We start from the raw sequence: 22,463 nt of genomic DNA on the forward strand, positions 1-22,463 counted from the left end.
TGAAAACAGCGAATTTTGTGGCGTGTATTTTGCAATAACTTTCACCAGACTGGCTCGTTTCAGATACAGAAGCCATGAGCCATCTAAGCGCGATGAGTCTCAGAGCTGCAGGGCACGGCATGAGGTCTGTGTTTCGTTTCTCTTTACTTTTCCCTGTACTAAAGACATTTTAATAACACCCTGGAGTGGACCTGCTGTGCAATCTGTATGCAACGAAAACAAATTTTTATCATTAGAAAATTGAAATAATTTTCTTTTTTTAAAATTTTATTGAATCAATGTGAGTGCCGAAAGTAGATAATGTGTCTGTGTTGCAAGCTTTAATTTTTCTTTTCTTCTGAAAAGAAAAGTAGAGGGACTGTACTAAATGTGTGTGTGTGTGTGTGTGTGTGTGTGTGTGTGTGTGTGTGTGTGTGTGTGTGTGTGTTCTTTAAGAGAATCCATGTGGCTCTCAACCTGAGCAGCTGGAATGCAACACCTAAGAACATGTGTCAGGTCGTGATAGATGAGTTATAATAGTAACACTGGGAAACTTTATCTAGGTACTAAACTACTCTGTGTAAATGAAATTTTATATCTGCCTCTCTGTTCTATCCACAAGGAAAACTGAACCTCATGTATTTACTTTTGTTTGTTTGTCCGTTTTTAAGTCACACCTGGCTGTGCTTAGGGCCTACTACTGGCTCTCGGCACAGGAATGACCCCTGGCCAGCTAGGGATGCCAGGGATCCAAGCCAGGCAAGTACCCTACCTGCTGGACTGTCTCTCTGGCTCCAAACCTCACATATTCAACAATGAAATTTGTTAAGTAGTATTAAAAACAACATGGAATTTAAAATTCTCTTTTGGAAAGACATCACTATCTAAACTAAGTTATACAAATGCACCGACTATCAAATGTTAGAAGTTCTAATCCTGCTTTCTTCATTTAATAAAATGAGAAAATTCATAATAAAATATTCCACTAATAGAAAACTCTTCTTTATTCTAGTAATGGAGGGTCACAGCAACTAGGCCATACATTTTGAAAACCCTTCTGTGGGATGAATGAATAAGACAACTGTCCCGTAATATATTAAGACATTAGCAATGTCAAGAATTTTAAATACATTGTTTTGATGATGACTCAAGGTGAATTTTAAACAACAACAAAGGATGATGGAGTGAAGAGTTCCCCAACTGATTTGGAGGCCTATTAAAAGATTTGAAATATACACTTCCCCTTCATGTTCCTATTTTATGCCGAGTAATCAATCCTGAGGGAACTGGAAGTACACAAAGGCTTGGCTGAAAGAAAACATATCACATAATTATTTATAATAGTGGGAACTCTAAACTCTCTAAATGTGTGTGTGTAATGTAGCACTGTCATCCCCGTTGTCATTGATTTGCTCGAGCGGGTAACCTCTCCATTGTGAGACTCGTTGTTACTGTTTCTGGCATATCGAATATGCCATGGGTAGCTTGCCAAGCTCATGTGTGTATATTACACATAAGCTGAATTACTCCAAAGAATGGTTATCATAAATAGTTAAAATTCATTGTTCATTTTCTTTTTTCTTTCTTTTTGCTTTTTTGGGTCACACCTGGAGATGCACAGGGGTTACTCCTGGCTCATGCACTCAGGAATTACTCCTGGTGGTTCCTGGGGGACCATATGGGATGCTGGGAATTGAACCCAGGTTGGCTGCGTGCAAGGCAAACGCCCTACCCGGTGTACTATTGCTCCAACCCCCACTGTGCATTTTCTATATACTAAATACTTTTGAGCACTTGACATTCCTCCTCTAATAGGATAACTCAGGTTTCCCTTCAGAGGCTTCAGACACACCGCTGTTAAGTATTAACAGTACGAGTCTGTGAGATCAATAATTTATGCACACATACATACACACACACAAACATATATACATACACACGCACACGCACACACACATATAGTTGTTGTTCAGGAAAATGGTTCCAGTACCAGTGTCAGCTTGCATGATTCTGATGAACAATGGGACTGACCCTCAGCCCCACCAACATGCCCTAAACCCTCAACCACTAATCCTGTGTCACTTCTAGCCCACCCCTTGCAGGGCGAGTCTGTTTTCCTTAGATATTGTCCATTATTCCATTTCTCTCTACACCTCAAATGAGTGAGGCCGTTCACTCTTCCCGAAAGACCGACTGACAGAAACAGTGTACTGGACATGATGTCAGCTGAAGTGAGTAACTCCTTGGCAGCAGGGGAAGCAGAGAGAGAGCTCAGGCTCAGGGCGCCTGCCTTGGGCACAGCTGACCCCGGTTCAATCCCCCTCAACTGCACCTGGTCCCCTACGGTTTTCTGTTTCACAACCAGCCCTTCCTCCTATTCCAAGAGCTGCCATTTCTCAGCACTCTCCAACCCTGTGCGTTCCAGGCTAGGTGCATGCAGTGACCGGCACCATATGGTCGAACGTAGTTTATCTGTATAACCTTGAGAAAAATCTCACCTCCTGGCCGGAGCAAGAGGACGGCGGGTCAGGCACTCACTCAGGAGAGACTCCTGAGCACCGAGCTAGGAGTAAGCTCTGAGCACTGTGGGGTGTGGGACCCCCAAACCAAAAATAAAATCATTAAGGAAAGAAAAATAAGAGTCATAGTCCCTCCCTCTTTATCTATTCAATAAGGAATGAACACTGGAGATGCTGAGTCATTCATTACTTGTATGATTCATGTACAGGAACTGGAACATTCTTTTATTGCTGCACCTGGTTTCTAGGTAATAGGCATACACACAACACTTTCAGGGAGGGCTACAAATAAGAACCATGTTTTGAAACGGCCACAGAAAAGGTACAGGGGTAGGAGTGAAGCGCAGAATAAAAGCAAATGAGTTTGTTCGCAGCAGGTTCAGGTCTGTGTCTGGGTTTGTGTGGGGTGGGATACGAAGGGTTCGGCAGGGCCAAATGGCGGTGGGCTGCTGACAGCACGGTGCACTGTCACCTCTGCACAGGGCAGGACTGTTGCCCGGGAGTGTCTTTACCCACTGTCATAGGAACGAAGCCACCCCACACCCCCAAGGCAAACTCAGACCTGAAACTGGTATGTTGCCAGCAGGAGTCAACTCTCCAGGAAGGCAGTCCTTCCCTCAGAACAGGACACCGGCTCCTGGTCAGTGAGGAAAAAAGGCTCTTCATTTGTTCTTCTCAGCACCTGGCGGGCACTTTCTCAGACACTGGTCAGTCAGCTCAAAAAGCTGAACCTAGCATGTCCTCTTTTGTCATCAAAAAGCGTCTCAAAATTTTCAAACAATGACACAAACAAAAAAGTCCACAGAAAACCACATCTACCCATTAAAACCTCAATAATTTACTAATGGACTCATTTGGTCTTTAACCTTGGATAAGGAAAGAAATAAAAGTACTACGTTAGTAACTTTCAGTGAAAGAAATCCCCTTGTAATCACATATAAAACCTGTCACAACTATAGGCGTTTCTCAATAATCTAAGGTTTAATTACTGACTAAGGTTTAATTACTGACTGACAATAATTATCACATGGCCATGGAATATATTTTTAAAACTCAATCTGAATTTGACTTACACCCAAGGAAGTTATTCCAAACAAAACAATAAAGGCATTTATGAGACAATTCAGTAGGAGGTGAGCTGCAATAATCTATGTGCACCCTCACAAAACTTTTTCTGTTTACTGCTGCATTATCCATATAGTAAGATGATTTTTACTAATGTGCAAATATTGCAGAATCTCTTGCCCCCACGTCTGGCTGTCTTCACTGGGGCCCTTGGAGTGTGACAGGTTGAGTCTCCCTCCCCTCCCCAAGCAGAGACCCGGCAGCCGAAGACCTCCGGAACCCAGCTACAGCCATGCTCAAGGCCCCTCTCCACACGCTCAGACAAGCCTCACACATGAAGGAACTGGCAGAGGAACCCAGGTGTGCGGGACCCGGGGCTGAGTCTCCAAGCCTGCTCGGATCGGGACTGGGCCTCTTCTGCCCAGATCCCCCATTTTCCAGTAGCTTGGCAGCCACACCCAGAAACTACCCCTGGCACTGTGTAATCCCATCAACTGCCAACATCCAGAGACTATAAAACAAAGTTCCCCGACATCTTATAGCCTAATTCTCCCTCTGGGAGAATCTGGCAAGCTACCAAGAGCTTTCTGCCAGCATGGGAGAGCCTTGCAAGCTCCCGTGGCGTATTCATATGCCAAATACAGTAACAATGATGGTCTCATTCTCCTGACCCTGAAAGAGACTCTAATGTGGCACTGTTGGGAAGGCGAGTAAAAAGAGGCTTCTAAAATCTCAAGGCTAGGACGAACTGAGATGTTACTGGGCCCGCTCGAGCAAATCGACGATCAATGGGATGATAGTGATAGTGATAGTGCAAATATCAATAATCTCAACACAATGACTATTCCAGAAAAGGTTATAACAAGGTGTTAGAAATGGTTGTAATTGCTCATTCTTAAAAACTATGTGAAAATCTAGTTCTGACTAACTTAATTTTCAGGAACTCATATTAAGTTCTTGAACAGTCTTGATCCTTTGTATTTAAAAAGTAATAAATTTTGTAGTTCAAAATCATTTAAAGGAAATTGCTTACTTCGCAATGAGTCAAGTTCAAGAAAACTGGATTGGAAGGCAGCATCATTGCCGGAGTCATTTCTAGCTTTTCTGTCAAATCCTCCCCGTTCTAATACCTCAAGATACTTAAGATGGAAACTTGGGCTAATGAATGCAGTAATTGAGACACTTGCTTTGCACATGGCTGATCTTGTTCATTCCCCAGCATCACATATGGTCCCCCGAATACCACCAAGGAGTGATTTCTGAGCACAGAGCTAGGAGGAAGCCCTGAGCACTTCCAAAAAGGATTATTTATCAATTTAAGCTTTTATTCTACTGCAACTATTGGTATACTGCAACTATTAAATTTAAATGCAGAGAAAAAGGACTAAACTTACTAACCCTCTTTTTGCTGTATAAAACTAGTGATAAAAAATGGTAGAGAAATAATGAAGAAATTTCTTTGGAAAGAGATCCAAATTTATAAACTAATAACTTATAACAGATAATTATTTGAGATTATATGGAAGATCAATTGGTATAACTTGAATTTTAAAATACAAAAATATAATAAACCACAAAATAAAGCCCTTTCAAATTTCCTTGTGCCAAAGTATTTAATTTACCCTTAGAAAAATTTGGTAACACATATAATCTTCAGTAATGGACTGAAGATTGCTTATCAGGAAGAACTTATTAAAATGACATTATTAGAGAATGGACTTCAGAAAAGTTTCATGGTAACATTTTATACTGGTAAATTTATCCATCTGTCCTCGTAAAGGACAGATGTCTCATGTTAGATAAACTGTTTAAAACACAGATAGAAAGAAGCTAGGGGCTGGAGACTTAGTGCAGCGAGCAGGGCATTTGCCTTGCACATGGCCGACCTGTGTTCGATCCCAGGAACCCTGTATGGTTCCCTGAGCACAGCCAGGAATGATCCCTGAGTACAGAGTCAGGAGTAAGCCCTGAGCATCGCCAGGTGTGGCCCCACAGCAAAGCTATAAGGAAGTTAAACTATGCAATTCTGTTTATGAAATGAACAAATATAAAACCCTGAGATTAAAGTCTGTTGAAAGTAGCACACAAACAAGAAAATATACCTACCTTCACACAGAAATACAGAGACACAAATAATAAACCAGCAGCTAAATTTAATAGCACAAACAATCATCTAGTATGACATAATCAGAGCTATGCCAGGAGCCAATTAACAGTCATCATGGAGCAATGACAGGATCACTGATGATTCGTATTTTCTTCTTCAAACTCTGGTATTTTCTAATTTTTCTATAATTCATATTAAGTTAATACCCAAAGGCAGACTAATTTTTAAGTTACATGTTCCAAAAGATAAGAGAGTGAAAGTATGAAGACCACAGCTACATCTTTGGAAGAAATGGACACAAGATGTTACGTCATGCTCATGAAGGGCAAATGGAATTCACCACTAGGGCAAAATCATACCGTACCATTTTTCCAGTACTGGCCTTCCTCATTCTCTGCCTGGGCAGGTAAGCCAGGTGAAGATCCACAGCCCACCTGAACAATATGCCCCATTCTCCCACACTGGAGATGGAATGAGGTCCTAATGTGTTAGCCCAGAGTCATGTGCCAGGAAGTCCAGAATGATGTCTGAAGAGTGACACACAGGCCTAGAGCTACTTCCAAGTGGGAAAAGGATCACCTTTGGATTGCAAAGAAATGAAACTAAAACCAAAGGAGCTGGAAAAACAAGACTTCTCACATACTCTCCTTGTTCAAATCAATTTATAAAGAGCCCTTGTAAACTGAGAAAAATAGATGATTCAGGGGAAAAAAAGACAAAACAAAACAACTCCAAAACTGCCAGTTATTCTTTTAAGGAGTCTCCCTCACGGGGCCTTGGGGCCCCAAAGCCTCCCCTGAAATGTCTGGCCTGGGCAGCAGTGTGGACCTAAGGTTCTTGGGGCCACTGTGGCTACACTGGCAGTGTCCATGGGGCAGCAGTGCTGGCTGTCCACTGAGGGTCTTGCATCACCATTTGAACCCTTGTCCGATCAGAGTTGGCTATTTTTCTTCTTTGTTTTTTTTTGTTTTTGCTTTTTGGGGATATACAGGGGTTACTCCTGGCTCTGCATTCAGGAATTGCTCCTGGTGGTGCTCAGGAGACCATATGGGATGCTGGGAATCAAACCCAGGTTGGCAAGGCAAACGCCCTACCTGCTGTGCTATCGCTCCAGCCCCAAGCCGGCTATTTTTCAAAGTACAACTTTAAAAGTAAAAAAATACTTAAAAGGTAACTCAAGCATTTGCCATGCACGTGTGAAACCATGGGTTTAATGTCCACCCTTACCCCATCCATGCAAAGTAAAACAGAACAACAACAAATCATTTGGCAAATGATGTGAAAAAACTATAATCCCTATCCCCAGGAAAGGAGGGATCAGGTGCTGAATATATTGGCCATGAGAATATAAACTGGTGTGACCCTTTCAGAGGGTAACCTGGGAGCATATTCAAAAACCTCAGATCTCGGGGCCTTAGGGACAGGACACAGGTCACGGGGCATGCCCTGCAACCAGCTGACCAAGGTTCAACCCTCAGCACCAAATGTGGTCTCTCAAGCCTCACCAGGAATATCCCAAGGCTCAGAAACAGGAGTAAGCCATAAGCCTTTCTGGATGTCCTACCCACCCCCATCAAATCCTTAGATCTGTGCCCGACATGTGACTCTTCAATTCCACCTGAGCAGACAAACTGGGACATGTGCACAGGTTCAGGAATAGTCACCCATCCATCATTTATTTATTTCTAGGTTATGAGGTCATACCCAGCCATATCCAGTGATGTTTAGGGGTTACTCCTTGCTCTGTGCTCCAAAATCACTCCTGTTGAACTCATGGGACCATCTGGGATACTGGGGATCGAACCCACCGTAGCCACATGCAAGGCCCTATTTTATTTTCAAAAAGTAGTTCACAGTAGTTCATTACAGATAATATTCAAACACCCACCCCACCAGCAAGCATCTCCCCACCACAATAAGAGTGAAATGTGTGAAGGTTGTTGTATTTCATTCTGGAGCCATTTAAGCCCGTATATAAGAGAAACAAGCAAGTATGTTAAAACCAAACGTGTGCTACCTTAGGTACGTCAGTGGGCTAGAGTGTAAGAGGTCATGCAGCTGCATTTGCGGCCATGCACTCCAGGAAATACTGCATCGCTCTCTTCCAGGAGCTTTGTTTTATAGTCTCTGGATCTTGGCCGTTGATGAGGTTACATGGCGCAGGTGGGGGGGAAGGGCCAGTCCCGATCTGAGAAGGGTTGGAGATCTCAGTCATGGGTCCCGCATACCTGGGTTCACATGAGGTTTTCTTAGATGATGAGATAGTACATAGATTCCTTTTGCATATCTAGATATACTTTTATATCAGCAGTATGAATGACATAAGAAAAAAGAGGGAAATGGAGCTTTATTTTTACATGAAGGAAGTGAATTTATTATTACTATTTTATCGAATCACTAAGAGACACAGTTACAAACTTGTTCATGATTGAGTTTCAGTCCCACAGTGTTCCAACACCCAACACCCCTCCATTCGCCACTGTGCATGTCCCACCACCAGTGTCCCTCCCATGGCAGAGAATTTTCTTCTCTCTCCCTCTTTCTCCCTCCCTCCCTCCCTCCCTCCCTCCCTCCCTCCCTCCCTCTCTCTCTCTCTCTCTATATATATATATATATATGTGTATATATATATATATATTTCTCAATGTCTCTTTTCTTATGAAAAGGTACTGAAAGGATACCACGGATATCCCTTTGCCTACAGAAATGGAGTTTTAAAAAGCTGGGTCCTAGGACTGGGAATCTGTACAAGGAGACCTCATGAGCTGTTTTCTGAAGTTTATTTTTTGAAAGCTAAAGTGGAATACATGATTTGTATTTATTGGTACAGACTGGTAAGTACTAATATATTAGAGGCCTCAGAAAGGGACCAAAGCAAGTGAAACACACAAACACACACAAACCAAACAACAACAAAACCCCAAAATAACAAGATAAAAACAACAAAAGTGAGTGCTTATAGAAGTGTTATTCCATGTACCAATCCAGGCCTCTCATGTGATTTTAGGGAAACTGAACCATAGAAACTAAATGTCAGAGGCAGGTGCCGGGTCTCCAAGGCAGCCCTTTCAGTTTAACCATCAACAGTGCACCAGGCGGGCACCCAGGAGGCAAGCTCTGTTAGGCTCCATTAAAAATTCAGTAGCTGGAGTGACAGTACAGCAGGAAGGCACTTGCCCTGCATGAATGAGGCCGAACCAGGTTCAATCCCTGGCAGTCCCCAAGCATGGCCCGGAGTCAGCCCTAGAACTGCGGGGTGTGGCCCCAACCAGCCCAAATCTACCATAACACTGGATGCTACCCCACCTCAATGCTTTGAATTTTAAAGACCTATCTGACATGCTTGTCTTGCATGTAGCCTGCCTTAGGCTGATCCCTGGCACCACATATGGTCCCCGAGCACTGTCAGGAGTGAGCACTGTGCACAGAGCCAGGTCCAAGGCGTGAGCACGGCCGGGTGCGGCCCAACTTCCCTCCGCTCTCCCCACAAAAATAAGAACCATAAAAAACTGGCTTTCTCGCTTTTTCCCAAGTTGGAGAGCTGAAACAGGGCACCATTTAAGTATCCTTTTTAAATGCATTACTTTAATTATAGAAAAACACCAAGTCTAAAAGGAAACTGGGCAAAGAACAATGGGTTTACTATCACAAGGAGAAACCGAAAAGACATTGAAGTAATGATGGATCTGATAAGCTTTATACTCAAGGCGAGCTTCCAACTGTGCCCAGTCCCCCTGGCCCTCGTTTCTGCCCTTCTTGGAATGCTCCTCTCTACTGCCATGCTTCTAAAATACTCCTGTCATCAGATTTGACCGAGCAGCTCGCTGAGACAGAGAAATGAAGGGAGGACAGGAGATGCTCTGACGACAGCGTTCTGCACCCAGGCCCTGGCTGGAGAGCTGAGCTCATGCAAGGCCAGGGCTGGCCCAGGGCATAGTTCCAGACGAGACAAGAATGGGGACACGAGGCTCTCACAGGAAGCCACAGCATGTTAAAATGTGACTGTTGAGTTCCACCCACTAATATGCAGGAACTTGCCCAACAAATTAAGCAATTCTCTAATCAACCGCTAAACAACATGGTAATCTGAAAACAACTTGAATATTAAGATTAAAAAAAAAACTAGGTTTAAAAATAAAGAGAGACAAACAGCACTGACCTTGATAATATCAGAAGACAATTATACTTGGTATAAAGTTTAAAGATTACTGGTTTGGAAGGCAAGGAAAAGAATTTCCCTCTATCTGTTCTAGGTTCTTAACTGAGACATGCCTTCCTCTCCAGTGAAAAACAAATTCAGTTTCCTCTGTGCCGAACTCCCACAAAGATAAAACCCCCAGAGGGAGTGAGGCACTGCTGGGGGAAGGCAATTCACAGGAAAACTAGAAGAGCAAGCGGTGAACAAACATATAGATGGTCTCTCAGATAAAACTCACCCCTGCTGATAGCTCTGGTTCTAGCCAGAGCCCCTTCCTACAGTCTTGCCACCCGTCCCCAACACACACACACACACACACACACACACACACACACACACACACACACACACACACACACACACACATACACACACACACACACACATACACACACTCTTTATTTAAAGAGTGATGAATGAGGACACTCTTTCATGTTTTACAAAGCTGTTCATAATGTTTTGATAAAGGCATCAATCCAGCCACCACTGTCTCCTTCCCCTCCCACTGCCTCCATTTTCCCAACCACCCCTCAAGACTACCCCCCAAGCAGTCCCACAATAACTTATTTCATATTTCTTGTTACCACTAAATGGCTAGTGGAACAATCGAAAAAATACTTCAGTCAAGTATTCTAAATTTTAGAATACTGGCGCGCGGCCGCATTGGCCACATCTGACCTCTCATACTCCGCAGCACTGCTGTACGGAGAGCGGCTCACAACACCTGACTGGCTTCAACAAGCATGTTAGTAGTCTCTTACACCAGGGCTTAGTGGGCCAGGATGGAACACAACAATATTCATGCACTTTCCCCTAAGGAAACTTTATTGGAGTGTAGTGGATTACTCATAATAAGCACTACAAAATTAATGATTTTGGTTCTGCTTCGGAGGGCATGTTTTGGGATTTGGAGTGGAAACATTTGAAATATGGTGGTGGGAAGGTGCAATAGTGTTAGGATTGGTATCTGAATATTAAGTGTAATGAAATACTGTAAACAACTTTATCACTGTATCACTGTTATCACTGTCATCCCGTTGCTCATCTATTTGCTCGAGCGGGCACCAGTAACGTCTCCATTGTGAGACTTGTTACTATGTTTGGCATATCAGATACGCCATGGGGAGCTTCCCAGGCTCTGCCGTGTGGGCGAGATACTCTCGGTAGCTTGCCGGGATCTCTGAGAGGGGTGGAGGAATCGAACCCAGGTAGGCTGCGTGCAAAGCAAACGCCCTACCCACTGTGCTATCGCTCCAGTCCAAACAACTTTATAAAAATAAAATTAAATTAAAAGAATATCTCAGTAAAAGAAAATTTGTGGAAAGTGTTGGATCTCACCATGGGGACATTAAGTCCTTGTCTGAGGGTTTACTGAGCTGTTGATGCAAGTCAAGCCACCTGTGCGAATGTTTCCGTTAGTCGAGACTGGTTGGTTTCTGGGTATATCCTACCCAATCCGGCATGTTGGTATTGTAGGTTTCCTTTCTACATTCTTGTAAGCAATTGACAGAAAATTAGAAAGCTTTTCCCTGAGTTGGTTGGATCTTGACTTCCTCAGCACAAAAGAATTCACAATCCACATGCCCAAGTGGCATATTCTGGAATGGAATATTTTGCTCCTCTCAAGGTTTTAGCAACACTGAGAAAATAAACATAAAAATACACAAACAGGACAAGTAACTTGAGAAGGGCTGCGGCAAGTGCACGGCTCGTCTGCCACCTACCGGCGGCAAAGGGGAACTGCACCCATCCTCTACAGTTCTAAAGGGAGCGCACAAACTAGCAAATACCTCAGGAAACAAAACTCAAGTGCAGATTCTAGAAGCAGAGTATTAAAATAGGATTTAAGATTCTTCATATTGTTCTCAATTTAACAACTAATGTTGTATGTGAAGGATTTAACAGTAAACAAAAGATAAAGATTTAGAAATGATTTCCCGTAGATTATAGGGCATAACCAATATGCTATGAAAAATAGAAGGCTCATGCATAGCCTGGGCTCACTTGTCAGTGCTCGTGCATACCCTGGGCTCACTTCTCAATGCTCGTGCATACCCTGGGCTCACTTCTCAGTGATCGTGCATATCCAAGTGCTATGCATAGCCAGGGCTGACTCATCAGTGCTCATGCCCTGTCTGGGCTCATTCATCAGTGCTCATGCACTGTCTGTTATAACACGTTGATGTTCATTTACAGGCTGAGCTCACACATTGGTACTCGTGCTCAGACCAGGTCCCTGAGTGTCGGCGCTTATACATGGACCAGCTGACACGGGCATCAGTGCTCATACATGTGCTGGCCCGAGGGCATCGGTGCTCAGGCACAGATCACTGTGCTACCTCTGGGCTCACACCTTCAGGGATGGGGATGCCCACCAGTGCTTGATTTAGGTCCTGCAGACTGGGCACTCCGCGGTGTGCTGGGCAGAGGCGCTGGATTCGAGGACATCCCATCCACACTGGCTGGGCACGGAGCTGCCTCTGCACCCCAGGCCCAGCAGCCCAACCAAAGCATCGCATCTAGGAACCACACTCTGTGCGTGATACATGCTCTATTCTCACAATCAAGTATGCTAGAGAAAAAAGACAAGGCAGTTTTAAAACCAATGGGAAGCAAAAGGTGTTTACAGCCCGTATTCTGAGAAAGAAGCCAAAAAAACCCTGTTGTTCAAGGGTAAAGTGTACTTCATAGAATAAGGTTTGTCTATCTATTAGTTATGTCCCACTAAAGTCAGCACTTCGGAGATTACTGATAAAATAACTTTTGGCTAGAAAAAGTAACAACTGTTTCTTTTTTTTTTTTCTTCTGCTTTTTAGGTCACACCTGGTGATGCACAGGGGTCACTCCTGGCTCTGCACTCAGGAATTACCCCTGGCGGTGCTCAGGGGACCACATGGGATGCTGGGAATCGAACCCGGGTCAGCACGTGCAAGGCAAAGGCCCTACCGGCTGTGCTATCATTCCAGCCCCAAAAAAGTAACAACTGGATAAAGGAATACTGGAAAAATGGGTAAAACTGTTTCAGGAAGTATTCTAGCCAACATAAAAATAACTCACCAAGAGGTTTTTTTTTTTTTTTTTTATTAAAGTTGACAGTGTGGGCACATATGCTGCCTGAGCCCACATGCTGCTTGCGCCCATGTGGCTGAGCACATGTGTCGCCCAAGCACATGTGTCGCGCGCACCTCCCCTCTTGAGATGTGTACTCTCATGCTTTTGTGTCTAGTGCTAGGATGTGTGTAGAGCTCTCCACCCTTGGAGAAGCCCATGTTCTCTCTTGAGCGTGTTATTCTTACTCTTCTCTCTCCCACTTATCCCTTCCTCCTTCCCTCAGAAACCTCTGAATAAAATCTATTTACTTAAAAATAAATAAATAAATAAAGTTGACAATGTGGTCAACTTGTTGCATGGGATAATACACAGGAAATGTCACCACTTTCATTTAAAAGGACAAAGTTACATGCCTAGTACATTTCCACACTTGCAAATCTGGGAGTTCAAGTGATCTTAGATATCATCCTTGCCAATATTAGGAGCTTAATTATTTCCCTATTTTACAATACATTTTAATCAAACTGGAACAATCACAACTGTTCCACCACTATATCCATCAAACATTTTATTATTGCCAATGTGAGGAGTCTCATGTATTTTCTTTACCTAGTCTCTTTCAGTCAAACTGGACCGATGATGATTGCTTCACCACCATATCCAGCAAACATTCTACAACCCTATCAGCCAAGCAATATCCCCATGGCACTTCCCATTGCTTTGGAATTCCACCTGGGCTTGTGATGACCCTCCCCTCCCCTCCCCTCCCCTCCCCTCCCCTCCCCTCCCCTCCCCTCCCCTCCCCTCCCCTCCCCTCCCCTCCCCTCCTCTTCTCTTCTCTTCTCTTCTCTTCTCTTCTCTTCTCTTCTCTTCTCTTCTCTTCTCTTCTCTTCTCTTCTCTTCTCTCACACACACACACCTCATTCATATTTATACATTCTGGAAGCATTGCTAGGCATCTAGCTTTCAACCAAGCTTGAGTCATAATTTAGGAGACTACCTTCTAAATCTCATTAGCACATACAAAGGCCCTAGACTATGCCTCAAGAATCTTAGGGTATGAACAAGTCAGGGGTGAGTGACTAAGTCTCTGTTCTAGGGTAGAGAGAGATCAAAGTCACCATGTGTTGGCTACAACCTATTATGCAGGGTGTGGACCAGCCAGCGGCAGGGAGCAGGAGATTCGGCCTTACTGAATTAAATGAGATATCCTTCACTCTATCCTTTCTGCTGCCCAGTGATGGGCAAGCTGACCAGAATCTGCCAGTTACCTCGTGACCATGAAAAGGCCAAAGAAATTTCAAAAAGGTCTGCCTTGATAGTCTTGTGGCCTTAAACCCGGCAACTGCCTCTAAACTTCTTGTTTCATAAAAGTGAAACAAGCACTGGTTATTGGAGCCTGCTTCTCTTAACCAAGCACAACTAATTGAAAAAGGCAAAGAGGGCCAGAGCGATAGAAGAGCAGATCAGGCATTTGTCTGGCATGTGGCTGACCCGTGTTCAACCCCCAGCATCCCGTATGGTCCTCTGAGCACTGCCGGGTGTGATGCAAAAACAACAACAACAACAATATAAATAATAAGGCAAAGGAATATGTACCAATCCAAACCCTTAAAAAATACATATAACAGCAATGCAAGACAGTTGTATCAGCTGCTAAACTGAGAAGTCACAAGGAAATATCACCAGGGTTCAAGAAATATGCTTCAATAAACACATCAAGAATTAAACACTGGGAGTCAGATAGTCCGGCGGGTAAGGCACTTGCCTTGCAAGCAGCCGACCCAGGTTCAATCCTCGGCATCCCACAGGATCCCCAGAGCAATGCCAGGAGTGATTCCTGAGTACAACCCCCAAACAAAACAAAACAAAAAAGAATTCAACATTGGGTGCTGAAAGACATTACAGCTGGTAGGGCACCTGCCTTGCATGAGGCCAGCCCAAGTTCTACCCCTGGCACTACATGTGGCCCCCAGACCACTGCCGGAGGGACTCTGGAGAGCAGGGCGAGGAGTAAGCCCTGAACATCATCGGGTGGGTGACCCAAAACCCAAAAATCAAAACAAAGAACTCAACACTGGTCCTAAAGATTCTCAATTCATGTACTGACATAAATTAAAGTGGAAAGCGTGGCGGGTAGGGATGGGCCCCTAAAGCATCCACTTAGTGGCTCCGCCTCTATTTTCTAAACATAGACTACTGCGGGCTTCCCACTCTGGTCCAGCAACCAGAGAACATGTGACACCATCCTAAAATAGAAGGAAGTGTCGCTCGCCCCCCCCCTCACCCCGCCCCACACTGTTGTTGAGAAGTCACTCACGTAAGTCACTAAATATGTGCTTCAGGGATGAGTTTTTGTTGGAGGTTTATCTCCACAATGGAAACATTAAAGTCCAGATCCAGTTGTGTTTGAGGAAGTAACAGCAGAAGTTCACAAGGAAGTCATAAATGGCTGAAATAAACATGGATCAGAAATAACAATTTTAACTAGTTGGAAGAGGTGACGCAGTCTCTTGCCCCTCGCTTGGCTGTTTTCACCAGGGCCCATCAGATGGGGTGGATTGAGTATCCTTCCCTGCCCTGAGCAGAGCCCCGGCAACTGAAGAGCTCTGGAGCCCAGCCACAGCCAAGCTCAAGGCCACTTTCCACACGTTTGGATGAGACTCACACATGAAGGGACTGGCAGAGGAACTCAGGTGTGCGGGACCCGGGGCTGAGATCTCCAAACCTGCTCGGATCGGGACTGGGCCTCCTCCACCCAGATCCCCCATTTTTCCAGTACTCCTGGCTCTGTGCTCAGGGATCACTCCTGACCGGCTGGGGGAAACAGAGGGGATGGCGCAGAATAAACCTGGTGGGCCAAGTTTGAGGTGAGCATTCTCCCCTGTGCTACTACTCTGGCCCCTCCATCTCCTCGGTCTTGCTGTCCAACAACCCTTCCCTGCATGCTGCTCTTCAGGGATCACATGAAGACAGCACACTTGTTCTGGCTGTGCAATGAAATTCACTGGATAAAATGTTTCATTTGACAGACACTTCAGGAGAACTAAATAAAGATATGAAAACTGAATGAGACAAAATTATGTCATCCTCTCTAAAATCTTGTTTTTTATTAGAGAAATAAACCATCTGTTTGTAAGAATAGAACGAGACTATACTTGGGTGGTGCAGGAGAGGTCAGGAAATCAGTTGGCAGAGAAATGCAAAGAGAGGCCCTGACAGGGAAAAGCAGGGCAGCTGAAATACAGAATGAGTCCCACACCCCATCAAAATGCATCAGTGCTTTTTAGACTGCTAAAACAAAATTAAATAAAAATAAAATAGAATTAAGAGGCTGGAGAGAGAGTACAGCAGCTAGGGTGCTTGCCTTGCACACAGCTGATTCGGGGTCAAGCCCAGCATCCCATAGGATCCCCTGAGCACACTAGGAGTGACCTCTGAGCACAGAGTCGGGAGTCAGCCCTGAGCACTGCCAGGTGTGTCCCCAAAGCCAAAAAGCAAAACCAGAAACAGAATGAGGTTGCAAAAGGTAGTTAATGTACGGCTGAAACTAATACTCCATAATGTAAACCAGGATGTGCAGAAACATGCTTTAAGAAGGTAATATGCTTCTTCAGAAGATGGGGTGTGGGGGAAGTTGGAGTGTCAGCACAGCGGTAGGGCTCTTGCCTTGCACGCAGCTGACCCAGGTTCGATTCTCAGCATCCTTTATGGTCCCCTGAGCACTGCCAGGAGTAATTCCTGAGTGCAGAGCCAGGAGTAACCCCTGAGCATCGCCAGGCGTGACCCAAAAAGAAAAAAATAAAAGAAGATGGGATGTTCCATATTCCTTTGACAAGGCACTTGCAGGGCTGAAAGGGCTGGACAAGCCTGTGGGCTTGGGGGCCTCTGGTGGCCCAGCATCGCCGGCTGGCACAGAACAGTCTGGCTCAAGCAGCCCTGAGCACAGCAGGATGTGACGCCCCCCAAGCCCATGAATTTTATTTAAAGTTTAAAGGTGTCTGCCTACCGACTTCATTCCTTCTTCTCCCACTGCTTGCTTTTCACCGCTCTACTGCCCCTCTCTCCATGTTCCAATCATTCAAATACGAACCCAAAGGTGCCACGTGCAGGTCTGTCACCTCCGGGGCTGCCTCTGGGTTCCCCGGGAAGCTGCCCGTGACCTCTCAAGACAGGCGCTGCCAATCTCGCCCCTACTTTTAGAAATACCGGCTGCCACCTGCCCCTGACAGCTGCCTTCTCGGCCAGCCACCCAAAGAGATCAGCATCCCCTCGGTCCCCCGTTCCTCTTGCTCTGAGCCTGCGGCAATCATATCCAGCTGTCCGCCTACTGTCCAGAGCACGTGTGGGCAGGTACTGTTCCCAATCCTGACTGAGCTCCAGCCCTATCTTGAGTTGCAAGGAACAGACCTTGTACCTGAATCCGCCGATACGTGGAGTCACAGCCACCAAGTGCTTTGGTAAGCACCCTACTGATGTGGACATTTCGGCTGCTCCTCATTGGGGCGATTCAAACTTAGTAAGTACAAAGTGAACTGGCCGCACCACATTGCCTGAGTCCCAGCTGCTCTCAAACCCCCTTTTCAATCATCAATACCAGTGTGGTCCAGCTTGCTCTTTACGACTCTTGGATTTTTCTTTTTACTGACTGGCCATAAATAATGTAGAAGTGACACTTAGATTTCAGTAGCGGATGTGCTCTATGCCAAACAGCCTGAGCAAGGAAAGGCGAAAGCACCAGGAGACATGAGGAAGCAGGCTGTGATGCCTCCCGTCCGGCTCTTCGGGGTCCCGAGCCCACTGCCTGAACAGCACTGAAAGCCCTTCCATCCTGGCCCCATCGGGTGGTACCTGCGCCCTCAGCACCACCCCCACACCATGAAGGTGGCACCTATGAAAAGGGAAAAGAAAGGGCAAGAACAACTGGTGGAAGAATTACTAATTGAAAACTCTGCCAGTTTCCAGAAGGAGGCTTCTACACAGAGTCAAGGGGCCCAAAGTTACCAAACAAAACATTCAAACAGAACAACATTAAGATAGTGTATCCAGACGGTAAAAACCAAGGAAAGTGGCGAACTTATAAGGAGAGAAATGTCGAATTACAAGGAAAATCATGCAAGAATCAGGAGAGATTTCCCATCTAAACCCATAAAAAAAAAAGTGGAATGACATATTCAAAGGACAGAATGAAAAAAACTTTAAACCCAGACTTCACAACCCTGCAAAGCTGTCATTTAGATTTGAGGGGGTAACAAAAAAAGCTTAAGAACAGCAAGAATTGATGACATTTGCTCCAACTAAACCACCTACAAGAGCTACTGAAAGTCTATCTATAAAAAGCAAATGGCCAATTGCAAAAATAACTACACACACACACACAGCAACATAGCAATTATATCAATAATATCTCTGAATGTCAATGGACTGAAACTCCTCTATTAAATGGTATAGAGTAGCTGGATGGATTAGGGGGAAAATCCATCTATTTGCTGCTTACAGGAACCACACCTAAATTCACAGGGTAAATACAGGTCAGAGTGAAAGGATGGAAAACAACCACACAACCCAATGGCAGACAGAAAAACGTGAAACAGCCACACATACCAGAGCAAACAGCCTTCAATCTAAAGAAGGTAATTAGAGACAGAGAAGGACACTATTTATTGTTCAAGGGAACAAAAGATCAAGAAGTACTAACTGTCAGCAACTTACATACAGCAAATGAAGAGTCAGTGAAGTTAATAAACCTTCAGCTCACAAACCTAGGGAAATACAACAATCTTCACACACTTTCCTCTTACGGTGGTGGGAAGGTGCATGGTGGTGGGATCAGTGTTTGAATATTATCTGTAATGAACTATTGTGAACAACTTTATAAAAATAAAATTAAATTAAGAAAAGAAGAAATACACTGACAGGAATACACAGCAGCGAGGTCTTCGACACTTCACATCTACACGAGACAGACCAACCAGACAGTGTCAGTAACGAGACAAGAGCCCTAGACGAGGAGTCAGGAGACCTGCGATTAATAGATATATACAAGAAGCCAAAAACACATTCTTCTTTGTTGCACCAGACATTCTCTAGGACAGATCACATAACAGAGTATAGCTAAAACATACATGAATTTACAGATATAGAAACCATAAGAGGGGCCGGAGTGATAGCACAGCGGGTAGGGCGTTTGCCTTGCATGTGGCTGACCCGGGTTCGATCCCCGGTATCCCATATGGTCCCCCAAGCACCGCCAGGAATAATTCCTGAGTGCAAATCAGGAGTAACTCTTGAGCATCACTGGGTGTGACCCCCCCAAAAAAAAAGAAGAAACCACAAGCAGCATCCTCTCAGACAATTCCCCAGAAGCAGAAATGAACCACAAGAAGATGGGGGGAAACGTCCAACACTTGGAAGCTGAACAAAAACACTGCTGAGTTAACAACTGGATCAAAGAGGAAATCAAGGAAGAAATAAAAAGTTTCCTTGAAAACTAATGAGAATGAAGAAAGAAAATACCAGAATCTATGGGCTACAGCAAAAGCCAAACAAAAAGGGAAATTCCTAGCAAGACAAGACTAGGTTAGACATGACAAGACTAGAAAAAAAATTAATGACCTAAATGCACATGTCAAATATCTGGACAAAGAACACAAATGAACCCAAAAAGTAGAGGGAGGAAAGAAATAATAAAAAGTGGGCAAACAGGTCAATAATATACAAACTGAGGAAGTGATACAAAGAATCAATAAAACCATGAGTTGATTCTTCAAAGGAATACACAAAATGATAAACCTTTACCGAGAATCATAGGAAAAAAGAGAAAATGCCCAAATAAATCTGATCAGAAGAGAAAGAAGGGGAGAAGTAACAACAGATCTCTTAGAAATTAAAGATACCATAAAAAGGTATTGTGCTGTTAAGCTGGAGAAACTAGAATAAAAGTACAGATCCTTAGAGTCATGTAATCTCCTAAAACTGAATGAGGAAGAAGTAGAAAATCTCAACAGGCCAGTCATGAGCAAGAAAATAAAAACAGTAATAAAATTAAATAAATAAATAAATTTAAAAATAATTAATAATAATAAATAAATAAACAAAATAAAGTAAATTTTTATTTACTTTTGTTCACCAAGAACGAAAAGTCCTGGTCCAGGCGGGTTCCTTGGTGAGTTTCACCCAGCCTTCAGAGATTACTACTTTACTCCTTAAGCTCTTCCAAAATATTGAAGAAACAGCAATTTCTCTTACTTCTATAAAGCCAGCATTATACTAATAATACCAGAGCAGATAAATACTACTAGAAAAAAATTTTTTCAGACCAATCTCCCTGATAAACATGGACACAAAATCCTCACCAAGATCTTAGCAAAACAAATCTAACAGCCTATCAAAAAGATCACACAGCACAACCACATGGGATTCTTCCAGGTATAAGCTTTAAATAAGCTTCTCAAATGATTTTGCACAAATCTGAGAGGTTTTGCAGGAAGGGTAATACTTTATCTTTCATTTTTGAGCCAGGCCCCAATTTCTTATGAAAAACAAAACATCTAATTTTTCAAGCAAAAGGCTGATTTTCTTCTTTTTTTTTAAATAATGTAGGAGTACTGCTATTTATTCAGTCATTGATTACGCTGATTGAATTGGGAATAAACTCCATTTTTTTTATTCTATTCTGAATGTTAACTTTATCTTATGATTTTATTATTATTTCTCCTCTTTTTTTTATTCATGGTGAGATACAGCTACAAAGCTTTCATGTTTGAGCTTCGGTCATATAATCATCAAACACCCATCCCTTCACCAGTGCACACTTTCCACCACCAAAATCCCCAGTATTTCCCCCCCACTACCCCCCTTCCAACCCTCCCCCTGCCTGTGTGGCAGACAACTTCCCCCAGACTCTCTCTCTACTTAGGTTACACTTGATATCTCGACACCAGTCTCACCACCACTCAAACCTGCCGAAAAGGCAACGCTAGACGATTTGTTCTGTATTGCTTGATATGGATAGAATATAATGTCCAGGAAACTCTGTGTTGTTCTCTTCCGGGAGCTTTAGTTCATAGTCTCTGGGTCTTGGCCACTGATGAGATGATTTTCTTTTCATTAAAGTGGTAAACATGGCTCTGGGCAAAAACTGATCAGGCTGATGAAAGGTAGATAAGTTTATCAAACAAAAACAAAGGCAAATGAAACCAAAGACATTCATGAGCTTCTCCAAACAGGCAATACAAAAGGAACACTTGGACCGGAGCCAGAGTAGGGACAGAGAGTGCAGTGGGTAAGGCACTGCCTGCCACACAGCCCACTCAGACTCCACCAGTCTCAGGCAACCCAATTAATCCCCCGAGTTTTTGAGAAGCAGTCTCTAAGCACTGATCGCGAGTGATTCCTGAGTGCCGGTGGGTGTGGCCTGCAAACCCAAACACCTCGCACACAGCCAGAAGAACACTGGTTTGCGAGGGCTGCCCAGAAGAGTATCACCCTGGTGACGGAAATAGCAGCTAGCCATCCAGTCTGAGGGCTCAGAAGGGCCGGATTATGTGCTGGCAGCCGGCGTCCTCTGCCATCTCCACCCTGACCTTCCCGTGCGAGCCTCTTGCTGCCTCTCCCACAGGGCTCGTTCTCTGCTCGCTCCTATGGCCCTGTTTGTCTTTTGGGGACCTCGGTCAGACTGGACCAGAGTTCTCCTGAAATGCCATGCTGGAACTGGATCCCTCCCCGAGGTACCGGGTTGAGACCTCAATACAAGAACTTAGGGAGACACGATTCAGCCCCGAATCACTGGGGGAACGGAACTGCTTTTCATAGCACGTTAAATCTAGGTAGCAGGACATCAAACTAGCTAGCTCCTGGTCTGGGTTCCATTCCGGGCGGGGTTAGTGTAACAGGGGTCAAGCTTGAGAAATGGGGAAAGTTGGCGTCATGACTAATCACACCCACTAAAACACAAACACAATTGCCAGAGCCGAGGCCGGGTTCCATCCTGCAGGGCATGACCCTCACCTATCCCCCCCAGCACTGCCAGGAACTGGCCCCAGAGTGCCACCTGGTGGCACTCGGCAATGCCACCTCACGGCACCGGAGGTGAAGCCACTGGCCTGGTTGGCTGACAGCTGACAGAAACTGCCCAAAGGGGTCTCCTCTGCCCACCCTGCCCTGCACCCCGCCCCCCAGATGAAGAAGGACACAAAAAGGAAGAGAGTGACTCTGAAGTCTGTCCTCCGCCTTCAAAGAGGAGCGTGGTGGGGCGTGGTGCTGCCTTCTCAACGTGGAATCACACGGAGACACCAGGACAGAGCAGTGGGGGAGTCACTGCTCACCAGGCAGCGTGGACATGGGAGCGGGGGCAATGGCAGCGCTGGGGCAGAGAGAGGAGCACGGGCCCTGCTCGAGGGCGCTGACTGCCCAGTGCTTGAGAGTGGCTATGAAGTTGGGGGACAGCTCCCAGCTCTTCCCTTCCTCTAGCCTGACGCAAGTCCAAGCTCGACTGGAGTGAAGGCGTGTGGAGGCGGGTCGTGGGGGGGGGCGGGAGCGCAGA

General features: G+C 44.7%; 1 protein-coding gene across 5 annotated transcripts in view; it reads right to left on the reverse strand.

Moving 5' to 3' along the window:
• NT5C3A (5'-nucleotidase, cytosolic IIIA) overlaps positions 1-22,463 on the reverse strand; it is a 54,381-nt gene that overhangs the window by 26,714 nt on the left and 5,204 nt on the right. The gene's annotated exons all lie outside the window — the stretch shown is intronic.

This window comes from Sorex araneus, chromosome 1 (genome assembly GCF_027595985.1).
Source record: "Sorex araneus isolate mSorAra2 chromosome 1, mSorAra2.pri, whole genome shotgun sequence".
NCBI lineage: Eukaryota > Metazoa > Chordata > Mammalia > Eulipotyphla > Soricidae > Sorex > Sorex araneus.